This window comes from Choristoneura fumiferana, chromosome 3 (genome assembly GCF_025370935.1).
Source record: "Choristoneura fumiferana chromosome 3, NRCan_CFum_1, whole genome shotgun sequence".
In the NCBI taxonomy this organism is placed as follows: Eukaryota; Metazoa; Arthropoda; class Insecta; order Lepidoptera; family Tortricidae; genus Choristoneura; species Choristoneura fumiferana.
The window spans coordinates 6001201-6021406 of NC_133474.1; the positions used below are offsets into that span (position 1 = coordinate 6001201).

A 20206-nucleotide genomic window follows, 5' to 3' on the forward strand; every position below is an offset into this window, starting at 1 on the left:
ACGTCGGACAATTGTATATGTCATCCATTTATTAGTCACGACACGCAAACGTATCTTTCGGACGTGTGTCAGTTCTTCACACAGATTAGATGTATCATAATTAGTTATAATCGTACTTTAATGGTGACTGATACACAGAGGAAACACGCCAAATCCATAGGACTCGGTTTTTGTATTTAATATATGTACATAACATAACCACATATATAATAAAAACTTATAAAGTCAAAAATCAGAGGAGATCCCCGTACAAATAAACGTATTTTTTCGGTATGGTATGGTAGTAGTATGACTTGCACTTGCCCATTTTTTTAAAACCGTGTGCGTGTGACATTTTGGCAAGCTTTGGCTTTGGCGTCATAGTAAAGTATTTTAAAAAATAAAATACAATATTTTTTTAGCTCTCCTTGTATTTGTCTCGTGTCCCAATAGGTTGACCATTTGCTCTGGGTATGGATAGTAGCTTAAATGACAATGCAACAGTTAACAAAAGTATCGAAAAGCTTGTGTTTAAACTTAAATTTTAACAAAAATATATTTAATTATTCCTGTTGGGCCTTAAGACTATAGTTCTCAATCAGTATATGTTGCCAGTCTCAGTTGCTTCATGAAGAGGCTCTAAAGACACACAAGGGGTATGGAGAGAGCTAAATGCTTGAAGTTTCTTTGCGCGGCAGAATCCAGAATATAGAAATTCACCGAAAAACTAAAGTCATCGACATAGTTTGAAGAATATACAAATTAAAGTGAGCATCGCTTTAAGAGCCGGTAAAAGGTAAAAAAAGTTAACGAATGGACGTCTATCATGTACCGGCAGACGAAACGTTGGCAGACCTCCCACTAGGTGGACTGACGACATCGCGAGAACTGGTGGATGGAAGTGGCGAGTTGTTGTGGAGTTCTAACGCGCCGCCCCGTTAGAACTGTGTTCAAAAGTGAACGTGTTACGGCTGATGATGTCGATGATGTAACAGTGCGCAGCTGCAGGGCTACTACGAAACTCGAAACTCGAAGTTCGTATCGTACCGTCCCTCTCGCTCTCGTATTAAATAGTATAAGTGTCAGAGGGACCGCAGGACGTGAACTTCGAGTTTCGAGTTTCGTAGTAGCCCTGCTGTTACTTGATACCGTCATCTTGTTCAAGGGTGGTCCATTGACAGCAGACAATTGCAATGTGTTAACAGATTTAATACTGTCGTAGCAAGCCAGTCATCACTGCCATTAAAGCTAAATAACTGAATATGCAAGGTAATGACGATGAATGTTTCGATACCATCTATAAAGCTGCTTATAATTTAGTACGGCTTTATGTCGAAGTATGTAGTTATTTAAAGTGCTAACTCGCATGACTTATAAACTGGCTGTCATTTCCAAACATCAATTACTTTAAAGAGGGTAAATATGTGTTTCAGAAACATTATTAGGGTTTTCACTTGCTTTTGTAACATCTGCAACAAACTACTGAAATTATTTATACAAACGTTACAATCCGTTGTGTGACTTAAGAAAGTTAAAAAGCAAGTAAAGTGAGAAAAGTTATGTTTTGTATAACGAATGTTACATTTTTTCCTTCTTAAATAAATGCGCTGCAATTACAATTTAATTTAAATATAGAGATTTCAAAAGATTTTCACTAATGGACGTATAATTTCTCAATTTTATTTTGTTTTCTTTTCTAGATGTCAAACAGAGCTTGCCCAAAAGTGATATATAAAAGTTGGAAAGTCTCTATAAAGGGAGATATGTACCTATACTAATATATGTGTAAAAACAAAAAAAATATGTACGCAAACAAAACCGCAGACAAAATCCATTACGCTTTAAATCCTTCAATGTATATTTAGAATTCAGAAGATAAGCCAGCAATCAGTAAATCACACAATTATTTTATTAACCGCGTTATTGCATGCAGATACAAACTCAAGTACGAAATGCAGTATCTCTTCTACGTCGCACAGACTATACGACGTTTCGTTCTGCATGTTAACTGTTGTGCAACCCTGGCGTGTCCGACACGATTATCTTCAATCGACGCCGGCTCATGTTGGTCAACCCGCGTTGCAGTTATAAATAATCGTAGAAACGTATTTAAATTATAAAAACATGATGCAGTGATTTTATTAAAAAAAAAATGTGGGTTGATACAGGATAAAACTTAATTTAATACGTGTTGATTTGTTTGGTATAATACTAGGTAGTAATCAACATGAGAAAGTTTGTAGAGATGTTAGGATGTTTGTAACTCGATCACGCATAAAGGCTCGACGCATTAGAGATAAAATTTGGCACATAGATAGTTTATAACTTCAATTAATACAAAATATTTTTTATCCTTCGAAATTTGATAATTCCCTTGGGATAACTAGAACTCTTTTGGCGACGCCTTTGGTTGTTTTCGCAATTGCAATTACCTCCAGACCAACATACCTGTGCTTTAATCATTCACCTTTTTGCGTTCGATAAATTAAAATTAAAATCCATTTATTTCACAAGTCACCCATTAAGTAGATACAGTCAAGGGCATTAATATACAGGGTGTGGCCAGTAACAGGAGCAAACAATTAAAACAAAGATCGTACTCCTCAAGATGAACGACATTAGTTTAGCGACTTTTTAAAAGAAAATAGTTTTTTATTTCTATTACACTTTAAAGTTTATTCACAGAAGCAATGTAAAGCAAAATGCTTGATGTTTGTAGGGTGACAGACGATGTCAATTGGGTTCTAGGATGGCGTACATTGATACCAGTATTTAATTTGTATGAAAAAGGGAAAATCCAGAGATTCTATTATTTTTTAAAGTCGCCGATCATCCAGTTTGACGAGTAGTTACGATCTATGTTTTAATTATTTGCTCTTGTAACAGGCCATATCTGGTTTGGACGTTAACAAGACGTCAAAAACATCTACTTATAAACTTTTATGTCACTAAACATAAGGCCGATGTATACAAATATTTGACGCCATGGCAGTATAGATATTTATGCCTTCGACTGTACGTACAAATTCATACAGCTCCATTTAAACAACTTTTTATTTTGAAAAGTTACATACCCTACAAGGTGATGTGCTTATTTGGCTTCAAGAACTGCGTATTCAGTGCAAGACAGTATTAATTAAGGAATATTGATTAGCGGGTGTTAAATAAACGATTAGGTAATTATCTCTCACAGCATATAAACTTAGGAAGTTGGTAATTACATAGTGTCACAAGCGTAATAGATGCAGTGTTAGATTACTTTATGAGAAGGCCAATTACATCCATTACTGAGGGCCAATGTTGTATCATAGGGCAAATAAGAGAGACTCAATATAGAGCTAACACAATCACTGGTTTGCATCCGATGTACAGATTTATATTGAGGGTTATCATAAGACGACGTTCCAGTTTGTGATTCCCTCCCTCCTTTGTTAGAAAAGGAACATGTCTGTTCTCCCCTTTGTTAAATGGCGTACCGTAATAAATAAATGACGCCTTATATTTATTTTTTTAATCAACGCCATCAAAATTGCGTTTCGTCGCTAGGGTTAGCAGCTAAATAATTTGACACATTATTATTTAGTAAAATATTTTTTACATCTTTATCTATAACCTTTTTTGTGAACTTGGTTATTATTATGTAAATGGTATAATGAAATGATACAAAACAATTTTATATCTGGCGAATAAAAATATGTATGATATACTGTGAAATTATATTATTTATTATTATTTAGATGCTTTACGCAATACTTTTAATTGAATGGTAACTAAGGGCTCTGACTTGTACTGAGGAAGTAAGTGATTCTACTCTTTTTGGCAGTTGACGCTAGACCTCTAATAACACCGTTGCCGGTAAGCTATTTGGTAGGTAAATATAGCGGTAGGCAAGCGATTGTCACATCTGTTACGTGGTAAATATTATGTAATCTTGATACCACTGTCAATACATGACAAGCGATGTGTGAGTGAAAATACATTCACTTTAATTCATATTCCTTTTTCAGAGCAATTGGTAATTTTAGTCTGGGTACTGTTATCGCCAACAAACCATTAATTAAATTTAATTAAACTTTATCATTAATTAAAGCGTAATACTTTAAAGTGAAACCAATCGTCGTCCTACATTCATAATACTTCGCAATACATTACACACGTGAAAAATACGGTCTCAAATGTAAATGCAAATTCCATCAGAACAAAGCTAAGTGTACCATCCAGACCTCCGAACTTACTTAAGTTTTAAGACATTACTTAAGACGGAAATCGATATCCGAGTTGGTTTTGATTTGTAATTTTATTCGTAGTCATTTGTGGGATTTGTCAATCATTGAATTATGAACGCGTGTATTAAACGCCGTCTGTTTTGACCGTTCTCAATTAAATCTGCGGAGAGCTAAGAGGATTGAGCGGAGATTAAATCAAATAATTTATACGGAAAATCGGCGATTCGCGCTGGGCGGGTGTCAACGCTCTTTTGGGTTTGCGATTGTTTTGTTTTATTCGGTTCTGTGAGGCGATGGATGCACGTTTGTTCTCTCGCGCCTAAGTATTTTTTTCCTATTTAATTTTGTCCTAAATTTCATTTTATCTTCTTTATTTATCTCACTCATTGCTTTAGTGTTAAACTGTTAATTAAATTGAGTCATTTCAGAAGAAAAACTATAACTAAATTACTAGTGCTACGTAATACAATTTTCCGTCGTTTGAAATTAAAGATTGCAAAGGTTAGTCTAGTTATTAGTAACACCGATAACTGACAATATTAAATCTATGAGTAATAATCTCGCTTGTGATTAAACCATAAAATCCTTCAGTTAAATGGTCTGTTTATTCATAAAATACAGAAAATAAAATAGGAATTAGTCATGCAAATTTTACCTCTGTATATAAAGTGTAGGTAAATACCAAGTTTATTACGTCTTCCAACCAATTCTTGACAGATGGCACAGGCAGCAGTAGACGTGGATGAGCGGCTACGGTGCTCAAAATGATCTACACACGACTCTACCGTTAAGGTAATAAGAGAGAGTTTAGATAATTTTGAACACTATACCATTGCTCATCGGCATCTGCTGTTGGCTGTACCACTCACCACTTTTGGCGTGTACCTACAAGCATTCCAGATTTTCGGGGGTTGGTCGGGAGCCCCGATGGTCCACTTGGCGCGTATAGCCACAAGATAAGTGTTTAAATCGTGACTCGCGCGCCCTAAAATCTTTTTATGTTTTTATAAATCTTAGCAAACGTACTGCTAATAAAAACAAGTAATGTACGTAAACAGATTTATAAAATTACTTTTTACACAATCTGTCAACATTCCTATTCAGAGCAAAGCCGTGAGCCTGTATTCGATAATGTCAAAGTGATATAAAGTGATACAATTGACCAATTGCTTCCGATTCATCACGAGGTCCCTTCAGCCTAATATGCACTAAATAAACCTAACGCGGACTAACGCGTTGGATTTTAGTTTTTTTTTTGCCTGATCAGCGTTGCCCTCTATTTCACCTTATGGTAAGTACAGACGAGGCCCGTAGATGAGATGTCCAATGTCAATAAGGTCAATTGGGCGTCAGACATTCGCAGTGTTATTTTTTCCTACTAGCCAGTCAGAAATAAAAGTGAATTACGTGTTTGCTTAACAGACATTTTCAAAGCTATCCAGATCATGTTTGCTGAGCGCTTAAACTGCCCCATGACATAACATAAATATCTTATTCTGTTTATTATTACACTACTGCATACCAACACCGCGTAACGAAAATCCTGTACCACTTGTAGGGCGCTGTACAATTCCCCATACAAATAATTTACGCCGTCGCTATCGAGTACGGTCACTGTAAACTCATGGTAGTGGTACTGTACTATAAAACAATGCTACAGAAACTATTTATAAAAATCAGTACTCTGCTTTTAAATTTCAAAATACATAATTAAGTAAAAATACAAACTTGGTATTACACGGTTACACTTGATCAGCTGAAATGGAATAAACTGAATAAAAATGGACGAGCATCAAATACATAATACCACAAGTAAAACCAGGGACAATAAAGACAATCTTTCGAGAAAGGTTTTTTTTTCAGAGTTTTTTTTTGCAACATTTATAAGCAATATTATATCGAAGTCTTTGATTAGTACTTAGTTTTTGTTAGGTATACGAAATAAATCATTTATTTATTTTACATGACTTGTGTCTGGATTTCACTAAAGCCTCGTTTTAATTGTGCAACCCCTTGTACATCTAGTTTGCTCTCCCTTTCCGTATCACTTACATGATACCGAATGCGGACACCAAGTGACATTATTTCATCGATAATTGATAATGTATAAAATTAATCTAAACGATTATGTAATATAATCTAATAACGGGTGCAGGTGCGGTGGCTAAAAGATTGAGAGATTATTTCTCTTACGAATCAACAACAACAACTTAACAAATTCAATAAAAATAGAAAGATTTCTCTCCAGGCTGTTGTTATGCTCGGGGACCGAAATCTGAAGGAAGAGCATTGGAAATTGTTTTATATGCGTCTGAGAGTTGATAGAATCTTCGATGGCGTAATGCAGAATGTTAGTTTCCATATTTGCTCACAAGATGGCGCTAGGTGTCGCTACACTATTTCCGTGCACTTTGCAAGACGTATTTGTTCGTGACTGTACCTACGCATGCCAGCGCGCGGCTCAACACAGACTGTTCTTAATTACTTACCGGTATTTAATTACTTTCAATCAGTATTAAAAATTAACGAACTAGGTAAAGCAGGTGAGAAATTCAAGTTAAAAGCAATGATTAATTAAGCAAGTCACGTAATTATCTTACGTACAGTTGTGAGCAATTCTTTACCAATGAAATATGTGAATACATACAATACAATGACTCGTACACCAGAAATAGTAAACGATACAGAAAACAGGTACACAGAGAGAAAATTACAAGGTAAGCAATAGGCTTAAGAGCGATCTCTACGCACACACATCACATTATATATCTTGTATTGTAAAATATAATGACAAGTTCGTGCATTGCTCGCTTTAAGAATAGGACGGATCCATCACTTCCCGTGGGCGTTGTAAACGGTGACTAAGGGAACTGGCCCTGTACTACGAAGTACAAAATTCGAACTTCGTATCTTGCCGTCCCGTTGACGCTTATATTATTTAATACGAGAGTGAGTGGGACGGAACGACACGAACTTGGCGGCAGAGAGTCCGATAGTTTCTACAGGAAGTAAAGACACGTGGCAAACGAATGTCAAAGACTTGTATGCTCACAATAGGTTGCTACATAACAAAAAAATTAACCGACTATAAAAAACCATGAAATTAATTTTCAATCAGTCTCGTACATACCGTGCCTCTCACTCGTATTAATAATAATATAAGGTTAAGCGGGAGGGCGAAGACGGTGAAGCCGTGGTGGCCGAGTGGTTTGACCTATCGCCTCTCAAGCAGAGGGTCGTAGGTTCAAACCCCGGCTCGCACCTCTGAGTTTTTCTAAATTCATGTGCGGAGTTACATTTGAAATTTACCACGAGCTTTGCGGTGAAGGAAAACATCGTGAGGAAACCTGCACAAACCTGCGAAGCAATTCAATGGTGTGTGTGAAGTTCCCAATCCGCACTGGGCCCGCGTGGGAACTACTGCCCAAGCCCTCTCATTCTGAGGGGAGGCCTGTGCCCTGCAGTGGGACGTATATAGGCTGGGATGATGATGATGATGATGAAGCGGGACGGCAAGACACGAAGTTCGAATTTCGTACTTCGTAGTATAGGGACAAGTCAGCTTGACAGATGCTGATTCACAACGAGGCAACGGACCCCTAGCATCACAAGTGGCGATGTCGATCACATGACAATTAAGAAAAAAGAGGCGCCCTCACATCTTGTACTTATTTTTCGTGGTTGACTTTACAATGTAAGTAGGTACTATATATATGGCATAGTTTAGTTTTACCGACGCTGGCTACAACTGTACACGACCGATCGTTTAATACGACGAAGTTGGCTGGTTCGCGAAAGAATCTCGCAATTACTTCAATCAATTATAATTGAAAAGGAAATTGCTGGTTTCCGCGGCGTGCGCCTTGCTTGCAGCGGAGCGATCCGCTACGCCTCAGGTATCATTTTTAGCGTTTTGATATGCGTCATTAAGCTCGCGTATTCTAAGGATAGTATTGGTATTTTATTTAATTCACGGATGTGTTTAATGTACGTGGCCAAACATGGATCATAACGTATCAGATAAAGCGAGTTGTATGATTGCTACAGAGATACACTACGCTGAAATAAGACAAATGTGGATACACTATTAGAATATGGTAATAAATAGCCACGATATAAGAACATGAATAGTATGTCTGCCTGTGGCTTTACCGTCTATGTAAATATGACACATATGTTAAATTGTCAGTATCAGTAAGTAAGTTATTGTCAATTTATCATAATGTGGCATATATGCAAATGCATCATTACTTATTCTGTGGTTTCAATAAACATAGAAGCGAGTAAGCTTCAAATACACTTTTCGTCAGATTCATACCCGTAACACAGTAAACTAAATATAAATGCCTTACTTAATGCACTTCATCTAAAACCTATAATACTAATCAACCATTTGATGGACTACGTTAAAATATACCATATTGAGGCAGGCTTTTATCCAGTAGTCGGTAGCTGTGTTGGCCGATGATGTTCATTATAATAGTTGACGTTAAGAAACATTATTAAGCGCCTCGCTCGGTCATGGGCACAGCACAGCCTTACCCGTCGGCGGCGAGTTCGCGTGTCTCGTTTTAATGTTTTGGACAACTGATACTCGTACCTACTATTAATGAGTTAACGTTAATTGAACGACAATGAGCTACTTCAAGAGTTTGCTCAATATGTAATTTGATGTTAAAGTGATTAACTGCTTTGTGGGGTTCCGTACACAAATTGGCTTTACTTAAGATGATTTTTAACAAAAATCACTTGATTTGGTAAAGCGAAAATAGTAGATTGTACAACAACTGCCATCAAGTGACATATCCCTGTCCATGATTAACTTTATAATACGCCTTAGATATTAATGTCTTCTTGATAATAGATCTGAATTTTGTATCTGTTTCATTTCTAATATTTTTTGGAATTTTATTATAAAAACGTATGCAATTTCCCAGTAACGACTTTTTGGTTTTAGCCAGTCTGTAAGATGGAACTTTAAGCTTCCCTGTGTTTCTAGTAGCCTTTGGCTTATCGACGTTAGAGGGAAAATCACGTATGTTCTTCCTTACATACATGATTATTTCAAAAACAAAAAGCGACAAAGGAAAGACAGAAACAAAAACAAATCGTGATGATAAGGTCCCAACTCAGTAAATCATGTCGACCATAACCATCTTGTCTCTAGCTCTTCTAGTGTTATTGTGCATTATCTGTCATACAACGTGTTACTCTTCTATGGGTAATGACTTCTGAACTTCTCAAAGTTAAAAGCCTTAATTAACATGAGCATTTTGTGATCGAAAACAAAAACACATGGCCTCTAATGAAGACAAAGGAATATACATGAGTTGGTAATCAAACAAAAACACTGGCCGGCGACAATCACGGCTCCTCCCGATGGGTGACAAAAATGCAATTTAAGTTATGCCATTATAAAAACAATCCGCCAACAACCAATTTAAAAAGGACCCCGCGAATTTACCATATAAGAATATACTTGCTACACCCGCTGATCATTCTCCACGTGCATTACAAAAAGCCCCTATACAAGTGATGCAATGGACCTCAAAAGGAGTTTCTCTTAGGTTTGTTTATCTTCAGAAGTCTTTATAAAGCATTTATAATGCTGCTGTTTTAGCTTGTTTGCATGGTTTTGCGTTGCAAATGGGTACAGCACAGGCCGCGTTATACTGGTTTTGATGTTCTGTCGGTGCATCGGCAGCTGCTTCGAAAAATTAAGTGTATAGTAAAAACTGTCGACTGGACTCAACGGTTGTGGCATAATTAGCCAGCATGCTGGGTACCACAATATGAAAAAAAAACTTGAAAGTTTTGCTTGTTTAATTATATTCAGTATGTTATTATGATTCAGCCAGCATGGTGTCAATTTATGAGACAGACGAAAGTGGTGTTTAGTTTTCGTTCCATCAGAGTAATTCTAATGCAAAGGACGATGGAAAGTGTAATAATTGATTTTGGAATAAGGAAAATAAGTTTCTCATATTTTATGTGATGGATATTCCATTTCCGTTTGTTCTTACTTTTTCTCCAAGGAAGTTAAAAATTCCCCCGGGAGGTTATGAACCACAGCTGTACTAACTAATATTACATGTGGATGTGAGTTTGTTTCGCTCTCACGTCTAAAGTGCTTAACCAATCATAATTAAATTCAGAACCTACGGAGATAGTTTGACACCTCAGGAAGGACATAAGAAAATTGCACAGTCCCTGCGAGATAAGGACTAATAAATTCCTGGCAGACAAAGTAGCGGGCAAACGCTAGTTAATTCATAAAACGCACGGGCTGTACATACGTAATTTTATTCTCACAGAATCCAACTTTAATGTCCCCACATCAACAGATGGCAATCCCATTTTTGCACCCAATGGCATCACGGTGATGTTTCTATCCAGCAATTTCACTTTTTACGACAATTCAATTTCGTTTTTATTGAGATAGCAATGATCATTACCTTCTAGTTTTCATCGTAATGTCTTATTTATTCTTGCGAGTGATTACACGAGTGCAAGCGAGGAGTATAATAAACCATGTTGATTTTATAAGGCAGCAACCTTTCGTTAAGTTTTTGTGGATTTCGCTATAAAATTCGCTTTGTGGTGCCGACTATTTAATTATGGTAGGATGAGTATTACTCGTAAAACAGTGTTCTACCTTTTGATTGCTTTATTTATTACACGTATGACCGTTTTAATTTTTCTGAAGCTAAGATACCTACTTATGGGATGTTAAGGGTCTACACTTCTCTAGGATAGTGCTTTGATAAGTTTCAAGACGAATTATTTTAGAAATTAATTTGTCAATTTACGTAAAATATACGATATAATTTTCTTTCTTTCTTAGGCAAGATTCTGAAGATACTGCTGCTTTCCCTCTCTGCATAGCTAAGCTAGTTCTTTGTTCGAGTGTAAGACTTTTAATTGTGTGCTCGTAGTTTATTGAGTGGTGCGTTCAAAGAATCTCGTTTAAGCTTCAAATATAAAGACAGGAATACACTTGCCTGTAGTTCGTATATTTTCATGCAAGTAGCTTGCACGCTTGTGTCATACCTAACTATTTGCATAAAGATTGATGTACGTGCGCCAGCTACTTGTACGAAAATGTGCGAGCTACATCATGTACTTCAAACCAGTCGCCGCCACCAACAAAATGTATGCAGCTCTATGAAGGGTATCTCACCTGGTGTCCACTTGGTTGCGCAAAGCTGCATACATTTTGCTGGTGGCGGTGACTGGTTGCGCCGCCATGGTGTCCCGGTGAAATATAGCCCTTATAGTAATAAAATGATTAGGGTCATCAACCGAGAGAAGATGGGCACATTTTTGAATAGCTCTATTTTCAAAATACCATTTTTTTCACTTTAAACCTGATCGAACCTGAATGATGTTGCTGAATCTTAAAACAGATACTGAGAAACCTACAATAAAACCATAGTGAAGTATTGCTACCTATTTTACTTAGAAACGTACCAAACTAATTAAGAAGAACAGGTAATCGCGTTTGTAATGTCATCGGTTGGCTCCAAAACAATCGCCAGAGGAAGGCACCCTGGATTCTTCGAGGAACCAGCTCCTCGCCCAGTTTTTGCGATCCCAGGCTATCTCATACTGCTCGACACTGAACAAAAGGCATGAAGTAAAAACTTATTATTGATCTCTTGTTTATATTTCATTCCCAATAGGTCGTTTCAATATTGAAGAGCCTCATCCGAGCGGGTGGCAAATTGCTCCTTTTTGGAACGGCCTAACCGATGCTGGAATTTATATCATGGCGAAACGAGGAGGTAAAAACTGAATTCCGTTTAATTATGGACGATTTTTAAAATCTGTGAACAATGCCAGCGATCCTTTGTGGTCCGGACGGGTTTTTTTACTGATGCAGCTAATTTGATAATTTCGTATTGTAATGCGTTTGCGTCCTGGACGATTGTGGACTGTGTACCTACTTGTGCGGGTTTCAAAGAAATAACCTAATTAACTGAAGATTGTTTATAGGAATCGGAAATAATTGACTTACAATGCCACCGGGACAGAAGAACACCAGTTACCTGCGAAAATAGAACAACGGTTAGAATAATACTTACGACTAGCTAAATAAACGGGGCTCATTAACTAAGTTTTATTGTACAAAACACAAATACGGAATAGATAGGTATACAGGTGTATAGGTACATTAAAAACTATATTTATTAGCAACCAATTAGAACATGTTATAAAACCAAGTCGCCCGCTGCCTGTGTCTGTCTGAAGAGGCGGCGCGGCCGCTGATGACATTTTTTTATCGGTCAATCGTTTCATTGCAAAATTAATTAATAAAAAAGTTGTATATAATAGATAGTTTATTTTCAATTACATTTTAGGGTATAATTTGACTTGGTAGAAAAATTCCACACAGTGGACTAAGCTAAGGTATTTAGGGTTCAAACTATTCCCATTGCAATATTCCAGTTTCTTGATATTTTACGCCGTCATTCAGGCCACCATGTAAAACATTTAGATTTTTTACTATAACTCGTCACTATCAAAACCTTTGCGGTAGGTAAATAATTAAAAACATAAAACAGTCTAGCACCCACCATCTATATTCTGACCGCAGAATTGCTTTTAATGCCACCATATCCAAACTCAAATAAAGATAAAGATAATAAAGTTGAAACGTATCTATTATAATATATGTAATATAAAAAGTCCAAACTTAAGGTAAAGTACGCAATAAAACAATAGAGGGCAAGTAAGTACATATGTTAGGTGTAATAAGATAACATATAGAATCTGGAATAACATATTTATTGCACGAGGAAATGCTGATGTTAGAAAGACGAATGCTAAGCTGAAATAGGAACACAGGTAAAGAGATTAAGAAGAAGATAGTGGGAATATTAGGAATAGCTTTACATAGCGCCAAAGGCGGTAGGTAAGAACTGTTTTTGGAGACATGACGCCACCCCCCCTCCAAATGGTAATCACTCAAATGATGATAAACTTTTAAAAAATAAAATACGGAAACGTCGGAATGTTGTCACACTTCCACACTGACTATGACCACCAAACCTTGAGCTGTTCGGGTCTACGTTCGGAAGTTGTGGAGGTCAAGGGAAGGAGGCCTTTGCTCGACAGTAGGTACGACACTAATAAACTGTAATAAATAAAGTTGTGTTAAATACTTGTGATGTAAAGATATCATTTAATAATATTGTAAATCTGTTTAAAAAAATACACCTCGTTGAGTTTCTTGCCGGTTTCTTCTCAACAGGGTTTTTCCGAACCGGTGGTAGTATTTTTTTGTCATTCATAAGTGCGTGTTATAGCCTAAATTGAATACAGATATTTTGACTTTAACTTTGATAAAAACAGAATATACATACTTCAAATGGGACCATCACTCAGTATAGATAATGCGAAATCGAAGCTAGTTTAGGAATTTGCAAAGCTTGTACAACATCCTGGTAAAAAAGGTAAATCCAATATAAGATTTATGAATACTTTCGCAATTAATATTGTAGACGCGTCGCCAAACCGCAGCCTGGCGTCGGGGCCGATACGAGGACAGACCTGAGATTTATTGTTGTCGTCCCGACTAAAAGGTTTGGGACGCGTACGATAAGTAGCGCGTATAATTAGTGCCGACACGCGACCACCGACGAAACGTCACGGCACCGACCAAATTCCACAACATTTTTTGTCGTAGTCAAATCTAAATCCAGTTAACAAATTAAATCGAGAATTGTACGAGATTGTAGAAATTTCGATCGGGTGTGTCGCTCGGGTTTTTGTTGGGAGGAATATTTGTGTTGGCATTCCGCTCTCGAGTTTCTTTGGAGGTTCTGTAAAGAAGTTAAACGGTCTCATAACAGTTCTATGGATTGCAACGCGTTGAACATGGCTGGATATTTCTAACAGAATGATAGCTATGTGTTCTCGGTAAGGGATCACAGAAATTAGTTCAACATGTCGTCACTGCTTAACTGCTGTATCTCAAATTACACACGAAGGACAGTTGTTAATCACACCGTTTCATCTGTCATAACAACGTTTGCCACAACGTAAAATATGTCTATAGAATCAGGGTGTTTTCGTTTTTTGGTTTTTTTAAGCTATTTAATAGGACGCAGTAGTTTAGGTTAGGTTGATGATCTATAGGTAATAATATTCTGACATCCATCTTCGCTAGCTATTTTTGAAAAAGCGTAAGTAAACTCGTAAAAAGTCAATAGTTAGGTTAGGCTAATCGTGAGAAAAATTTTGTTTCAAAAATAAATCATTTTATAACAAACGAAAACAGAAAACCGAAAAGTTAATGCAAGAACCGTCACTTAGTAGCTAATTATCGATTTTAAACCATGAGCTTTTTTTCAAGTATCGAAAAAATATGTATACTACTACACTACCTTAATGTTAAGCAAATAAAGTCGTGTATTTTTGTAACTTTGGCCGTATCTTTGTAGTTGACTGCAAAAGTGACCAGCCCACAAAACGGAAGTAGAAACTACACTGAAGAGTGACAACAATAAATAAAGGACCATATTGTACACAATGGAGCTGTGATGGCCTAGTGGTTTGACCTATCGCCTCTCAAGCAGAGGGTCGTGGGTTCAAACCCCGGCTCGCACCTCTGAGTTTTTCGAAATTCATGTGCGGAATTACATTTGAAATTTAGAGCTTTGCGGTGAAGGAAAACATCGTGAGGAAACCTGCACAAACCTGCGAAGCAATTCAATTGTGCGTGTGAAGTTCCTAACCAAAACTATGTTCTGAGAGGAGGCCTGTGCCCAGCAGTGGGACGTATATAGGCTGGGATGATGATGATGATGATTGTACACATGGAAGTCGATAGAACACTCCATACAGATTACACAGTTGTTTTTAGCTATGTTCCACAAAGCAGGGGATGGGACAAAGTAGTAATTACAAATAAGTCCAGCGTGGTGTTTAACTTATTCACTGCCATCTTCCACAGGTGCCACCGACGCACATGTGTGTTCAAGATGTATGTATAATTATGACTGGGTGAAGTTCCGAAAACGCATATATGCGTCGGTGGCAGTGAATGCGTTAACGCCTGATATGATGATGATAATTATAAAATAAAATAAAAACTCTGAGACAAACGTTCTGGTAGCAACTATCTGGTATCTACGAGTGTGTAATTGTGTGTGTAATTATCCAAATATAGCTTAATAATGTTTTAGTAGATAGGTATAATTATCATTCTACAAAGTTTAATGTTATTTTCGTACATTGTATACCTAAGTGTTTTTAGAATGCCATATCCAACTGTTGATGCATCCTTACATAATTTAGTCAGAGATAAAACACCCATAAAACAAATTATATCAGTTAAATTTAGAAATTTATGAGCGTTTCGTTAGTAGGCTTTTTGTTATTGTACTGACTGTAAGATTATTTGATCTACGCTGTGTAACTTCTATTAAAACAAGGAAAAAAAGTTGCGTTAATAAGTAACAGCCACTTGCGCGGTCGTTAACTATTTTACATACAGGCCTACACGCGTCCCACGTCTGGACACAGGCTTCTTCACAGGTTAAGAGAGCTTGAACTGTAGTTTCCACGCGAGCCCAGTGTGGATTGGGAACTTCGCACATACCTTAGTTGGTCGTTTGGGGATTATGATCCATACCTACGTACCCGTCCTAATCCTTGTCTACATTGTAAATCTCTAAGCAAAATTGCTGCTTAACGGGCCTGAGGATTTGGGGTGTGCATTGATGAGTCAGTTGTCAAAACATTCAGTTGAGATTAACCGCTTATTTTTACACGTAATTCGTTCATTATTGATGTGACGCAGAAACAAGTTATTTACAGAGATAAAAAAATATCCCATCTAATTCATCATAATTAATTCAGCGGTTTAGGCGTAAAAAATTTAGATCTTCGCATTAATATTTTTTTAATCTGGATTTGGATTAAGAGCGTTTATACCTGCTGAGCTGGCAACGTTGCATTTTTGGTAGTTTTTCTCGATTATTCCTTTAAAATTTAATGAAAATTAAAAATGTGGTGTAAACTCTTCTTAATATATAAGTTAATGTTTCTAGTCCAATAATTATTCGTGATAGACTTTTATATTCTTTAAAGACGTACAAATGTATACTAACGGTTTTTAAGAAGTATATTAAGAACAGTTCTATCACACCACATTTTTAATTTTCATTAAATTTTTATGAAATAATCGAGACAAACTAACAAAAATGCAAAGTTGCCAGCTCAGCAGGTACAAACGCTCTTAAGAAGGCAATGAAAAATTACAAACACACAAAAATGTCAAAACCCAAGTCTAAAAATTAACGCATAACAAAGACCCCGACGCGTCGCAAGTGACCTTTGTCGTAATAAAGTCGTTGCGTGCGCCCGCGCGGGGATGCCGGCGACATTCCACTGCGGGCCCAAATTGCTTCTTCTAGAGTTGGGAAGATATCGATGTTTAAGACAGGACGTATTGTCTAATGCACTCGGAACTCATTGTTTGGATTAAGAAAACAACGATCTCTCAACGCAATAATTTTAAATGTCGAAAACTATGTTCATAAATTAACACATCTCAAAGAACGCGACGCCGTGGTGGCCTATATAGTGGTTTGACCTATCGCCTCTCAAGCAGAGGGTCGTGGGTTCGAACGCCGGCTCACACCTCTGAGTTTTTCGAAATTCATGTGCGGAATTACATTTGAAATTTACTACGAGCTTTGCGGTGAAGGAAAACATCGTGAGGAAACCTGCACAAACCTGCGAAGCGATTCAATGGTGCGTGCGAAGTTCCCAATCCGCACAGGGCCCGCGTGGGAACTATGGCCCAAGCCCTCTTGTTCTGAGAGGAGGCCTGTGCCCAGCAGTGGGACGTATATAGGCTGGGATGATGATGATGATGAAAGAACGCGACGTGTTGACCTTGGTCATCGTAAAGTTGTCGTTGCGTGCGCCCGCGTCTTGGATGCTAGGGACATTCCACTACCGGCCCAAATTGCTTCTGATTGAGTTGGGAAAAGTACATCGATGTTTAAGAACAGCATTGTCTAATGCACTTTGGCTAAATAATGCTTCTTTTGTGGAGGTCCCACGTAATGAATTATGTATTTACATTATTCTGACTTAGCTTTCCCGTTACTAAATGCTGCGTTGGTACACAGCACCCTAAAATGCCGTAGTTCATAACATTATTTGACATATGAGTATCTGTAAAGAGTGTGTTACTACATTATACAATATCTCTTATTAAACTAGTGTCAAGTGAATATCTATTTCCGTCCATCGTCTGACGTTTTTATATTTACCTATTTACTGTCATTTCCTACTGTCATTTATTCTGAAAAATCCCTACTATATTAATTTTAATATTAATATTATAAATGCGAAAGTAACTCTGTCTGTCTGTTTGTTACGCTTTCACGTGGAAACCACTGAACCGATTTCAATGAAATTTGGTATAATATAGGTAGTTTGAACCCCAAGGATCAACATAGGATACCTTTTTTGTTCCGGTAGAGGGCGCCACCACGCGATAACCTAGATCCGCGCAGACGAAGTCGCGGGCATAAGCTAATCTAATATAGGTAACACTAACATTAGAAAACGCAAAGTACTGCAGGGCTACTAAGAAACTCGAAACTCGAAGTTCGTGTCGTGCGGTCCCTCTGACACTTACTTACCGCACGACACGAACTTCGAGTTTCGAGTTTCGTAGTAGCCCTGCTGACATGTGTTACTATAATTCAATTTCTTCCTATGCTTTTAGTATTTGAGCAAGACGATTCAAAATAGAATAGATTTTAGGATTAAGGTGTAGTACATCGGAAAAATATCGACGTCTCTTTCACTTGCACATCACTAGCTTTTATCTTTGGCGCCTTCGACAAATTACCGGCTGGCCCGTATCACGGAGCGTTAGAGACCGTGTACGCTTGTCCGTTTTTAATTTCGCTCGCTTTTTTGTAGGACCTCATTTCAGGGCTATCGGCGTCGTGCGTCAGTCACATGATTTTATCAGAGTTCCTGTTGGGCTACTAAGAAATTCGAAAATCGAAGTTCGTATCGTACTGTCCCTCTCACTCTCGTCTTAAATACTATAAGCGTCAGCGGGAAGACAAGATACGAAGTTCCAATGTTGCACTTCGTAGTATAGCTTGTACTATTACTTATTCTGTGGTACAGGGCCTGCTTTTGTGTCGTGGTCTGAGAGTGTTTTGAGTGAAATGGTAGTTTGGTGGTAAATTCCGAGCCTGTTCAAAATCGTAATCACCGATTTTATATGTCAATCAGTATAAGATGGCGACAGAAAGAGATAGATGCAACTGTAATTGCGAGTACATGCTTTAGACAAGGCTACGTTGAAGACGTAATAATATTGTCTACCGCACTCTGAATCATCATTGCATTTATCATTTTCGTTTGACAAACTGCAGGAAAGGATGAGGATAGAAAGATGTTGAATGATATAGCTAGCACCCGCGCGTTATAAGTTGCAATATAACCTCTGGTCATATTAATCAAAAACTATGCATGCCATTTATTTCGGAAGTCAGGGCCCATTTACATCATTGTTGATCACCCTAAAAATCGCAAATAATGCGCCATCATTGCTAATATATTCATCAAAGAACAATGAAAAGACTCGACTGGTTGACTGTTTGACTGATTCATCAACTCTTGGACCTAGTAAGAAGAGGTCCCCTTCATGACGATGGCATGGAAGGATTGTTTTTTTTGATAGTACAGGAGATTCCGCAATGAGACCATATACATGAACGTAAACTAGTTGGTAATAAAAGTACAAAAAAAATGTACTTATTGTTTTTAATTTCCTGTTTCATTTAATACGTGTTACAAAGTCGTATTTATCATTATTGAACATTAGCATTCCTGCTTGAAATGCAAATGCACTCATTAAACCATATACATCTACGACATGCTTTCCCACAGCTACACTACTTGTTATTCTTGCACCTGTTTACTACACAATTGAATTCATTGCCATATTGTGCAAACAAAACAATAAATAATTTATGTGCCAGTAAACATAAATGTAAAACAGTAGAAATTTATATCATACCGGGGCGAACGAATAACGGGAATTCTGAGCTTTCCATACATAGTAATTCTTTATTTTTGCTCTTCAATGTGTAGGTACTGCAACTTAAAATTTAAGTTGCAGTCCGTTTATTAGAAATGGTAATTTATCAATCACCATGTGGGTTCAATCCATCAATTCGGTAATTTTCAATTAAATTTCAGAGTTAGTGTCAGGAGTCATTTCACTTTATTAAGTTGCGCTATGAAATAACTAAAATGCTAAAATCAATGAGCCAAAAACCAGTCTTCTCTTGCACATAACTAAGGTAGGTACCTACTTATCTATCAGATCATTAAAACATTGTATTTTAGAAATAGAAGTTACATTATTTATTTCTAATAACATCTGCACTTATAGATTTACACATTAAAAATAAATACAGTCGCGGGCATTCAATTTCAATTAAAAATGACCCTTATGGATAGTGGCATAAAGCTGTATAGATATAAATATATTTATGACCTTGACTGTACCTGGAATACCTACTACGAAAATCACAAATAGGTAACCATTATATTATAACATTCATATGTCACCTTTAAAAATAGATCATACATTGCAGGTTACTCGTTAAGCGTCAGCAAGATTAACTTCAAAATGGGTACCTAAGTACTTTAGATGCAGAAAATATGTTAACATGATAGGTACTTACTTGAGAGAAATCACGCGGCTTCACGTCAACACACTCAATTGTTATTGCAATTAGGAAACAAGCAATTAAATGGTAACATCAATTAATTAGATAGGAAGAGGCGAGCGGAGCCGCTGCCGCGACAGGCACAACTGGTTTACTTTACTGCAACCTCATCCATAATTCAAAATACAACATGGGGCCCAAACCACGCCCCTGCGGCACACCGACCAATCGTCACCGTAACGTATTAATCCAAACTCCGCCTTTTACTCGAGTGTAATC

The 20206-nt window shown here is 37.2% G+C and overlaps 1 long non-coding RNA gene and 1 pseudogene across 1 annotated transcript; both read right to left on the reverse strand.

Annotated features, from left to right (window-relative positions):
* LOC141426416 (homeobox protein aristaless-like) overlaps positions 1-20206 on the reverse strand; it is a 107487-nt pseudogene that overhangs the window by 54336 nt on the left and 32945 nt on the right.
* LOC141426419 (uncharacterized) lies at positions 11403-20063 on the reverse strand. Its single transcript, XR_012451232.1, has 3 exons — positions 19943-20063; positions 12223-12253; positions 11403-11475 (listed from the first exon to the last, which is right to left on the reverse strand). It is a non-coding gene; the product is annotated as an uncharacterized lncRNA (long non-coding RNA).